The sequence below is a fragment of the Alligator sinensis genome, unplaced genomic scaffold (genome assembly GCF_000455745.1).
Source record: "Alligator sinensis unplaced genomic scaffold, ASM45574v1 scaffold447_1, whole genome shotgun sequence".
Classification (NCBI taxonomy): Eukaryota; Metazoa; Chordata; order Crocodylia; family Alligatoridae; genus Alligator; species Alligator sinensis.
This window is the reverse complement of record NW_005842123.1, coordinates 1818708-1831395: the sequence shown is the minus strand read 5'-3', so window position 1 is coordinate 1831395 and position 12688 is coordinate 1818708.

Sequence of the window (12688 nt, the reverse complement as noted above, 5' to 3'; positions counted from 1 at the left end):
CATGGAAAGGCACATACAGAAGCATCACCCAAAACAATATGTTCAACTTTCACTTTCAAAAAGGAAGAGAGAAAGAATCTGGCAGTGAATTAGAATTACAGAAGAAAAAGTCAACCCTCTCAGTGCAAAGTGTTTTATATTCAGTATTTTATAGGAAAAGAGTTCAGGTAAATATTGATGAATCAAAACTTGTTGATGCCTGTGTGGAACTTGTAACATGCAATGGAAGGTCATTCACCTTAATGGAAGATTCAGGATTTAAGAAGATAATTGATCCCATAATTGAAGGTCTTGGAGGGAAGATAGCAATCAATACCCAAAACCTGAGACACAAAGTTGCAGAAGCAGCAGCCAACATGTGCAATGTAATCAAGGATGAAATTAAAAATAGGCTCATTTGCTTGAAGTTGGATTGTGCAACCAGAATTGATAGATCAATACTTGGAATAAACATCCAGTTTATTGCTGGTGGCCAAATTGTTCTGAGGACTCTTGCAATGAGGGAGATTAAAGGGAGGCATACCTCTGAGTCCCTGAAAACTTTGGTCATGGACAGTATCACTAATTATGGTATTAAGCCCATGCAGCTGTATTCTGGAACAGACAATGGATCAAATATGGTAAAAATGGTGCAGATTATGATTGAAGATCAGGAAGAAGATTGTTCAAGTGAGTCCAGTTCATCTACTGAAGAAGAGCAGGTTGGAATGAAGGACAAGGAAAATGGATGCACATGAACAGAAGACAGACTCATGGAAGAGCTTGAAGATGCTAGAAATTCTTTTTCTGAAACAAGTTCACCACTTCTTATAGTTAAAGGTGCTCACTGTTCTGCACACACACTGCAACTAGCAGTTGATGATACATTAAAGGAACAGTCAGCTGCTCAATTTATTGCAAAAGCATGCTATATAACCAAGAAGCTAAGAAAGCAAACAATAATGGTAGTTCTAAAAAAGTTAAAATTGAAGAGACCCATCTTGGATTGTCCAACAAGAATACACTCAACCTGTGACGTGCTGGAGCAATTGTTGGCACTGCGGGAGTTTTGTCAAGACATGGCAATATCAAACCATGACCTTCACATCAGTGACAATGACAGTCCATCTGTCTGCCCATAACGCTCTTGGAACACTCTGATTGGTTACTCAAACAACCAATCAGAGTGCTCCAAGAGCATTCTGGACAGAAGGCAGCAGTGTAGTGGAGTACTGCCATGACAGCAGGGACAGAGGGGACGGAGTGGTGGGGGCGAGGCCAGCAGCACTGGCCTTGCCCCTCCACTCCCCGGCCTTGCTCCTTGGAGCCAGCACCAGTGCAGGGTGGTAGCAGAAGGGGATGGCGGGGCAAGCTCCCCCCCTCCCCTGGTAGGCAGTGGCGGCACAGGGTGGTTGCTCCACCCCAGCAGAGTGGGCCAGGCAGACGTGGAGCGGGGGAGGAGGTGGGTGGGCAGCGCAGGGGTGAATGCAGAGTGGGGGGGAGGTGGCGCAGGGTCAGAGGCAGATCAACGGCAGCACAGGGCTGGACATGGAGAGTGGGGAACAGTGGAAAAGAATGCAGCAAGCCTGAGTTTCAATTAATCAGAAAGATCTTGTACAAACTTTTTGTCTATGCTGCATAGTAAAAAACAAACAGCTTTACCTCTGGATGTCCCAACTTCTTGAAAAACTGGGAAGGCACTAATACTTTATTTGGACTAATTTTAGCTGGTCTCAATCCCTCCTTCTGAATGAATCTGCCTGCATTTTACCAGATGGAAAGCTATGGGATAAACACCACTCTAAAAGTTTTCTTATTTCTGCAAAGGGGTATAAAGTGCTCTCCTCCTTGCTTGTAGAATATAGTACATCGTTGTGATGCTATCATCACATACTATCAAACAGCCTTGAGGGACAAGAGGGCCCTGAGGGTCCAAACAGGATTCTCAGGAATCCCATCACCTGGATAACTTCAGAAGCTGGTAATGTACTTCCCCACCCAATTCAGATTTGAGACATGGATCATGGCTGAGAAACCAAGAGCAAACTACACTGCCTGAAGCACACTGCCCTGGGACTCTCAACTGTATGAGGACCTGTGGAGAAATTATACACTCTGTGTAGGCTCTCTGTGTGTCAGGACTACTATGTTTCATTACCCAGGACTGCAGAGGCCTCAAGCACAAGCTGGTGAGAGGCATACAGTTGGCCAGTTACCACAAGTCCCATGAACCTCAAAAATAATGGGCTGCTTAGGTGAGCTCTTAAGGCACTTAGGGGGCCTGCTGGATCTTCTCTCTTGAAACAACCTAGTCTAATAATAATACCACACCTAAGAAAGAGATATTTTGCAAGGGAATTGCAAATCTCATCTCTCTGTTTATTTTCATCCACAGGTAGCAGAACTGGCAACAAATAGCAGCAGTGGTTGACATTCAATCCTTTTTAATTTGGTTTATAAACAGTCAATTGTAGGAATACAGATACTACAAGGCATCTAAGACATACTGCCATACAACTGTCCTGGTTTTTTACAATAGCTATGTAAATATTTCCATCTGGAACACATACCAGTAAGGAAATAAGTATGCTGGACTTGATGATCTTCCGAGGTCCCTTCCAGCCCAAATGTTTATGACTCTATGAATCTTAAAGCTCAGATGAACATCCTGAATGTCTTGAGGCCCAAAATGGCCATGTCTTGGGGCAGGGAAATACCAGGATTAAAAGACAAGCTTTCTTTGATTTACCAGGGGAGACTTTTGCTTCAACAGAAAGAAGCCTCTCAAAGGGAGGTTAGCAGGAGGCAGCTGGCACAGAAGTAGTTGGAATACCCATTCACACAACTGTCTATGAAACCCAGTGATCAGAAGTATGTGTTTTTAAAAGATTTTTAATTAAAAAGTGTAATTTTGGGGTGTAGAGAAGTGATAGGGTCTGAAACCAATGTGCAGAGCAGAGCTAATACTTGGAGGGGGGGTTGTACAAAATAAGTATATTATTAGCTAATATACTTTGGAGATGTCCTAGCACTGTGAAGCGTTTTAATATGAAAATACCTGCAATCAAAGCACAGCAGCTCTACAGACATGTTTTTGCCAGCCCTGCTTTGGAAACAGGGAAGAGCATAAGACTAAAGACTATGCATTTTATTCCCTTATTAAACTTCAAGACTAATCAGGGAAGTTAATTTCTCATAATCATAAATTCACTGGGAAAAAAACCCCAAAGCACTAAATTGAGACTGGATAACCTACTATATATAACCTATAGGCTATATATTTTTGGATGCTATGAATCAACTCTCAGGTTTGCATAAGAAAAAATTAGAACTAATTTTGCTAACCGACAATAAAGGAACAGGAATTAAACACTAGGAAATGCACAAGAGAATTAAAAAAAAAACAACCTCCAAACAAATAACACATTTTCTACATTACAACACATACCTTTTTCCAAAAGCTACTGGAAATTGGGGAACACATTTTAAGCATGGAAATAAAGTAATGGTAGCTTCTGAAAAAATGACCATCTACTGAGGGAAGAGAAAAAGTAATGCTGCACTTACTACACAGAGGGCAACACGGTGAGCATGTAAGGCTCCCTAACTGCTGGCTGTGGACAACAGGAGCCTTCTCCTGTACTTCCCTACAACTTCCTGGCATAGACTCAGGCTACAGAAGCTGTTACTGGCTTGGCTCTCTTGTACTCTCTAAAGCAGAGCTGAGCCCAGGATACCAAGACAGAGGCTCCTGCAGAATGAGAAGGGTGGGATGTCATCTGTTGCCATTTCCACAGGTTTTTCTTGTCAGGATTGGGCCCTCTGCTGATTTGGCAGGCACTGATGGCTGCTCACCTAGATCAGCTTCAGAAGAGAAGAGGAGGGGTCACAGATTCACAGAAGTTTAGGGCTGGAAGAGACTTCAGGAGATCATCAGGTCCAGCCCCCCTGCTCTGGGCAGGAAGGGCTGGATCAGGCACTTTGGCTCAGCAAGAGGAGCCACAATGTTTTATTCCCCACTTACTGCAGCTGCCTGTGTTTTCCTTGGGAAAATACTGTCCTTAACAGTATTTTCAAAGAAAGATTTATTCTGTATTTCAAAAACAAGGTGCACATCTTATTCAGGGGCATGTTGTATGCAAAAAAACAGGGTGTTGGATTTAGGGGATTTCTAAAAGTGAAAATATACTGCATATACTTTTCACCATAGACAAAAGCAGTGCTTGGATTCACAGAACTTCCCATACGCTAAAGCTAGCATAATATTAAAGTAGTGTCTCAGAACTTTTATAGTTATTTGTCTGTGTCTGGGAGGTCAAAATGAAATTATTGTAACTGATAATGTCTGATCAACCTATTGCCATGATCCTGTAGATGTTTATCATTAGAGCTTGGTAGAGAATGGTTATGCATTTTGGAGAATTTCTAGAGTTTAAAATGTCATTATATTTCAAAATTAAAACTTTAAAATTGTTGACAAAAGAAAAATTTCTGATCTCAGCCCAGGTTTAGGAGGAATCAGTTTGGATTCTAGATGTCCAGATTCTAAGACAATCAAACAGCTGGACTACTCCTCTGGAAGTCAGACTGTCAAGGGTACAAACCTGGAAGCCGGGTTTACAAACTGCCAAAGAACTGGCAGACTGGAGAGCAGTAAATCAGGCAGGCTTCCAACAGAACTCTGCCCAGTTTCTGGAGAAATGTCATGAAAACTGAGCTAATCTCAGGCCTTCTTTCCATTTCAATTAACTGGCAAATTCCAACAAAAATGTTTTTTCTGATCAACTCTACTAATTTAGTAAAGAGATTTAAAGCATATGCCAGTGCATACAGAGTATCATACACCACATGGGAAAAGTCATTCTGTTTTCTGCACAACACCTCTTTAAATGAAGTAGCACCTGCTATTCCAATTTTGAAAGTTACAGTATATCACATCATATGGTAGTGTCTCCCTGTGAAGTATTTTTCTTCATCTTCCTTAATCTGAAATAAGTTATCAAAACTAAAAATAACATTTTGCCCTGTGTAACTGAAAAATTACAAACACCCACATGTATCCAAACAAGTACAACTAGCAATGGAACTAACCTGTTTTTTTCTCAATATGCAGATTAAACATAATGGACCAGTACATACATTTATTACCTAGGTAAAGTCAATGTAGTTGAATGGAAAGTTAATCCAAAGGGACAAGAGCAAAAAGATAATTCAGGCATTTATGTTTCAAAGTTCAGCTTCAAAAAACTGACTCTTTTGATAAAACACCAAAAAGGAATGCACTATCGCACTGTTCAGCAATGAACCTACACAGGGGCTTTGTCCTCCATTGATTTAGAGTAATTCCAAACACTAAGCTCACAAAGACTTGAAGTATTTTAAAGAACTTTCCCTCCATCTTAAAGCAATAATATTTTACAATACTTATTTATATACATGTGCAAGAACCAACAATTTTGAAATGCTGTTATAAATGACTAACACATTATAGCTATTAGTATACATATACTGAAAGCATAGGAGACCGCTCTGAATTCCTCTCTACCACGATCCAGGTTAAGGTAATATTTTTGAGCTCTCAAAGGATACCAGTTCCTTTCCTAGCAATATCAGGAAATACCAGCTATACCTTGTAAAACTTATACATGCCTGCTCTAATATCTTAATATACCTAAGAATATAATAATATAACAGTACTTTTTCCACCAGTATATAAATCCCTGCCCCTCTTCATGCATTTCAGTGTACATAATGTACATACAATACAGCTGTATGCTAGAAAGGTGGAAGTCTATGCCTGACTTCCAGGAAAAACATTAAAAGACAAATATCTTCATACAGGATCTTATCCTTAGAGACAAGTGGTTTACATAATGAGCTTCAGAGTTGCACATCTAGGAGACTGTTAAAAGATCGTGTTATAGCTATGTCTTTTAAATAATGCCCTTGTATATGACATATAAAGATTATTATTAGGAAAGGACTTACCAATAAGAAGAACATTAAAATTCAGTCATTTTGCCTCTAAAAGCTTTCATTCTTGTACTAAGTAACTTCTTAACACAGGAGTGGGGAAAAAAAACACAGGGCAGCACATGAACTCCTAAAGTCAAAGCAGTGATAATGAAAGTGCTTCCAAAATAAGCTTTCCTTATTAAGACTTTCAAATGAGGGCTATCTGACATTCAGTCAACATCACTGTTACAAATAATCTGAAATATTCTTGATAAAATATTTTTAGGATTCCTATTGTTTAATTCGGATACAGAAGTGCAAACTGAAGGTCATTGTGGTGAATTAAATAAATGTCTTACAGACATAATGAAAGATATTAAATTAATCCCTAGAAATAGACAAAATATTTATAGAACTATTTTGAACTTGTGTGTGATTATTTCTTTGTTTAAAGTAATCTTAACCAAGGACAAATTGTGCATTAAGAAGCAATATCCCAAACTCACACTTGGTGTAAGCCCACTAATTTCAGTTAATTTAGTTCCAGAGTTGCATTTGGCCTATTAGTTGCCCCCTTCCCTGACCCCACAACACACCCCATCCCCACCAAAAAGCAAGGCACTAAAATTGCATAGATAGCTTTAATTAATGGTTTGTGATCTCACTTTTCTGCACTGTACTTATTTTACAAAGTTTAATCCACATGATGAAAATTTTACAGGAGAAAAATGATTTTCACAAAATAAACAGAATCTATGTTAAGTATTTCCCTAAATTAAAAGCTTTGATCTAAGGAACATGGAATTTTTAAGGATTAACCATGATGCTGTAAGAATTAAACATACACTTTTGGATGTACTTTCTCTATGTCATCAGTGCAAAGAGAATAAATCAGGGTTAGGGACAGACATTCAAAAAGCTTGAGCCTGAATTGATTCAATCTTTGCAGGTTAGTCTAACCTGGCTAGGCTGAATCAGTTTGTAACTGCACATGCTTGCAGTGGCTCATGCTAGAAGCCAGGAGGCACTACAGCAGCCCTCTCTACCCTTCCAAAATGCTGAGCTGAGGTGGGGCATGGCCAGGCCCCAGCAGGACGCTCTGATTAGGGAGGGGTATCCCCCTCCCCCTCCACTTCTGACCAGCCCAGCAGGGAATTGATAACACAGTGTTTATCACCCCTAACTTGGTGTTTATCACCCCATTAAGAAAACAACAGAGGGACATTACCAGTTACCTGCTGGTCTGCCACAGCACGAACTGTAGGCAGCATGTGATCTGCTAGCTAATGCTGAGAGGTATCTATGTAAGGCAGAGGGGAAGGGAGATCCCTGCTTAGCAGGGAATGGGGAGGGGAGAGAAGGAGCAGCGGGAAGCCAGGAAAATGCTTGCAGTCTCTGCCAAGCTACAGCCAGGGAGCAGAGAGGAGGGGCCAGCCCTGCTATAGAGCACAGAGCCCCACCCAGCCCAGAGAGCATGCCAGGATGCTGGAGGAGTTTGGTTTAACTTAAACCAACAAGGGGTCTGGGACAGACATTGCATAAACCCGTTTGACCTAAATCAGTTAAGTCTAATACTACATTCAACCAGGTTTATCTCAAACCGGTTTCAGCTATTTTCAAACTAGTTTATGTGTACTAGACACTGTTCTGTTACAGGTTTAAACCAGTTTCTGATCACTTAAACCAGTCTGTGTGTAATGTCTGTCCCTAGCCCAATTGTACAGGTAATACTTAGCTATCCTTTAAAATTCTCTTATTAAAATAGTTGGTGCTTTGTATAAAATAACTCACATTTTTATACACTAGACATCAATCTTGTAATTAGATTATTAAAAACAAATTATTTTACCAACATATTTTACCATAGCCAAATTATTGGAGGGGACAGTGGGGAGACGGGGAGTGGGGAACCCCTCAACCTATCATTTAAAAAGACAACTTATTGTTGTCGTTTAAAATTGAATAAAGAAAATTACTTCGTAATTTCAGAAAAACCTTCTGAAGTATCAAAATTCAATGATTCATATTTGTAGCAACTGAGAAAACTCATATCAACATAAATGAATGAGAAAGATAAGCTGTATAAATCTGTACTGAAAAAGACAAAATATAGAAAAAGACGACATACGCTAAACACAGGAAACAATATGCTTGTGAACTTATTGAACACAATAACTAAATTAATTCTTTGGCAGTTTAGAACTTCATTGAATTTTGTACCAGAGCTTCAGATCCCTGGATGAACCCAATTTTCTTGTAAGGCATTTCAAATTGTTTTCAATTCCCTTCACCAAATACTTCTGCAAAACAATTTTCAGTTAAATATTTACCAACTTAAAAAAACCAAAAAACTTTCTAGTGGAAGTAATAAAAATATTCATTCTAAAAGGATTATAGACAAGCAACCTCAAGGCAAGGTCTATACTGATCAAGGCACAATCCTGACCTCTGTACCAAAGCATTAAAAAATTAAGTGCTGCAAGATGCTGGAGTGAGAACAGTGCATGCCAAAAATATCCTACATAAGCTGTCCTAATTGCTCATGATAAGGACACACAACTTCCAAACAGGTATTTTCATCATTAAAAACTTTTTAAAATTTCAAGTAAAAATTCAGGAAACTCAAAAGGACTGCCTATAAAATTCTTCTTGCAGGTTTGAAAAGTCTCTCTCCAAAATATAAAGTAAGTCAAATGTATAGTACTCCAATTCCCAGTTTTCCCAAGATAAAACAACAATTAACAGAAGTTAAGACAAATGCATACCTACAATAAAATGTTATTTGTAAGAATAATTGCAGACATCACCTTCAGGAAGTTATTAACCACTAGTACTCTCAACAAATCATGAGCACAAATATTCAGCAAGGAAGCAGCCAACACACAGCTTTATTTTATTTTTTTTTATAACCTGGTGAAAAAATTGTTATAGTCTTAAGTTTAAGAGTCAAAACATATGCTAGTTAAGTAAAACCTATTAATTTGTCTGAATTACTAATATATATCAATCCCATTATTGGAGGGGGTAGGGGAAGAAGTATGCAGATGTTACACTATTATTTTTTTCTTCCATTAAGGCTTGTATATGCACAGTATGTCTGTCTACGCACCGTAATTAAACACATTTTGTAATTGGTACAACCCCTAAATCCGTCTTAGAATGGTCTAAATCTACTTAGCAGAATGGTGCAAAAATGCATTAGCTGTTCTTTATTTTAGAAGTTTCTAACCCAGGGGTCACATTAATGATATTTAGAAGCCTCATTCTCTCTCAGACTTCATGAAATTAGTGGCAATAACTTTACACACACCTACACACACACACCCCTAAGAAGTGATGTTTATTTTTTTATTAAAATATTTCTGCTTAGTGTGTTTAACTATGACTTGACAGGAATAAATGTATTCACTTTTGTCAGGGTTGTTTTTTTTCCTTGAAAATAACATTTAGAACTGTAATAAAGCCATGAAATACATTATCAACAAAAGTTATCAATAAAAATAAATCCTCACCTGATTCTTTAGTGTAAGATGGCTATTTCTAACCAATGTTGAAACAGGTTTTGCAAACACGTTTTTAACTGACCTGACAAAAAGGCCTTCCTTTTAAAAGAGAAAAAACACCTAACTGTCCAGAGTTAAAAAAATATCTTCTATTTTTGCAGCAGAGGTAGATTTTTTCCTTCCTTTTTATGAAAATGAGCATGATAGTTACCCTAGTACCTGTTTAATGGATGCTAGCTATAAGCTGAATATAAATATTAGGAACACCTACATTTTAAATGTGTATTTAATATAGTAAAGCAAGCTCTTGGAAAAATAAGCTAGTATTAGCAATGGACCTTTATCACAGATTGCTATCACTTCTACTCATTTCAATATATTTAATCCTCATTATAGCAAAATAAATTCCAGGCAAATTGAAATTAAAAAACCCCTCAAATAGCTCTTCTTCTGGTACACTAATAAATAAATGACATTTTATCTCCATAATATTCCTCAGAACTCTGTAAAATAGCTGTATAACATTTTATGCTAACCTAACTGGATCATACAATTTCGATTAAATGTGCTTTTAATGTCTTCACCAGGACATCAAATAGCACAATTATTTGCCTAAGTTTCTCTTAAAAGTTATATCATTATCATAAACAACAGCCGACATACCTTGAGAGAATCAACATATTCTTCACCAGTTCTACCAACTTATGACTACTTCATTTGAATGTTAATACTGAGACAAACATCAGGGATACAAATACATTGTCATGTGAATGGAAAACAGAAAGGAACCCTTTTCAATTTTGGGAAAAGAATAGCAATGCTGTTATAAATGACTTCCTACTCCTAAACATTGTTGTCGCTGCTGGAATTCCTTCTACATTTGGTTTAATCTTTATTGTTACTGATATTTATATTATGGAAACATCCAAAGGGATCCATTATGCTAGGCACTGTACAAAATCAAATAAAGACAGATCCCCTTACCATAATTGTTTACAATCTTACTAAATGCACTTGCAAAATTAACTCAAGAGTAAAAATAAAACAAAACTTTTCAAAGCAACTATTTTATGTTTTTGCATCCTATATACTCAGATGAATGAAAGAAAAACAGGTTAATGAAAGCAAATTTAAATAATATTAAATACTACCTTTACATATTCCATTAACAGATATAAATGGAAGCCTCTTCCAACATTATTTACTTGCTATTAACTCCACTCAGTGAGAATGAGAACAAAATATTTAATATATAAACTTCTATTTCACTCATCATCACAAGATCATGGGTTTTATAAAGCTTAAAAAATGTTTCTAATTCTTTATTTATCTCATAGGGGAGTTACAAAGATTTATGGTAGTAGAAAGTGTTGCAAATATTAAGCACTTAGCAGTTAGATAGATCTATTATTAACACTTGCCGGTTTAAGCTCACAAAGTAAAGACCCACCCATTCCTGATGTCACAGTCCTACAATGTATTTTGAGCTGCAATCAAAACATCACTAGTCATTCATAATTTAATTTCTGTTTTGAAATAATAACCATACAATGATCCCAACAAATGTGTCCCAAGTAGCTTTAAAAGGGCACATTCAAATAAGGAAACATATGATAAACATAACACAACTTAGAGCCACGTCAAACAAAATGCACACATTTCTGATGTGAACTGCTGACCAACACTGGTTTACACAAAGTGAAATACTGATAACAGGAAACATGCATCATTTGCAAACACTGAAAACATCCCATCACTTATTTACATTTTTATTTGATAAGCCCAATCGTTAGGGTGAATATTTAAACATCATACAAAGTAAATGCCCACAAAGCAATGAATTCTTCTAAGTCAACACTGGTAAGCAGTATCGCTGCCAAGAATCCTATCAGTGTCATGCAACTGATGTTCAGAGAGTACCACAGAAAGGAGAGACTGAAAACTCTCTCTCGTTTCCTGAAGTTAAAGATAGAATTTCACACTTTATTAGGTATCTGATAAAGATAAAGCTCTAAGAATATAATTACTCATGGACATGCCAACGCATTATTACCCTTTCCTAGAAATGACTGCATGCCTTTCTGTGGCACTTAGCCCTAATTAATGATATCCTACTTTACCACCAAACCAATCCTTATTTTTCATACCTGTTTGTAGATATGGCTGGCTATCATCCATTTGCACAGCCAACCTATGCATTTTCAGACTGCCTCCTCCACCTATGTATTTTTCACGCTTCAGTCACTGCTCTCGTCTCCCCAAATTCCCCAAACTACCATTTACTTTCCTTCTAGTTCCTCTAATTACTTACTTTCTGCCAACCCACCACTCACTTCTTTTGTGATCTCCACTCTATCAAAGTCTCTAATGTATCTGCAATTTTTCTATCCCTGATATCAACTCATTTAAGAAGTTAGAAACTATCCCACTGGATAAGACCAATAGCTTGTCTACCCCAATGGTGTTAAACTCAACAACCCCCACCCAGACCAGATCACACCACAGGGCTCCTCTAAGGCCACATACAGACTAGTATCAGTGGTACAGGGGTTAATGCAGCCATTGCTCCCCTCTCCCCCAACAGAGCATTGCACCCAAAAATTTAGTAGCTGGTCCCACCCCCAAATTCCAGGCTCCTCTAGGAGCCCCACAGGCCAGGTGAAACACCTCCATGAACCTATTTTTGACAACCCTGACTTAGACCATTAAGCTTTATGCAAAAAATAGCTTGTACCATTTGTTTCAGAAGGAAGTTTGAAGTAGGAAAACACTGAATATTTACTTGGGAGAAAGTGTTTCCTAACTCTTTCAGAGATTGGGTTTAAGCTCAGAAGAAAGTTTATATCCTTTCTAAAACCCATGGGTTTCATTTCTTTTTCTTTCTTAAAAAATTCTTACCATCATAACCTTTAGCATTCTCATTACCAACACAAATACACCTACACTTCCTTTTTAAAAACTCTACTAGTTTTAACTTTTAGAAAGGAGGAAAGAAAGGAAACCCACTAAACTGTAGAGTTATGATTAATACAAAAAGTTGGATTCTAACTGTCCTTGGAGACTAAAAAAAGAGACTGCATTAATGTAAGTCTGAGCTAGGCTTATCGGAGCCTAAATAGGTCGTACTGCTATACTTCAGAGGAAGCTACCACCAAGGTCTATTTGTAAAACAAACTTGGGTGGGTTGCGTTATCAAAACTTCAACAGTAATTGCTACAGAAACCAAGTCACTGCCATGCAGGATTGCTTCA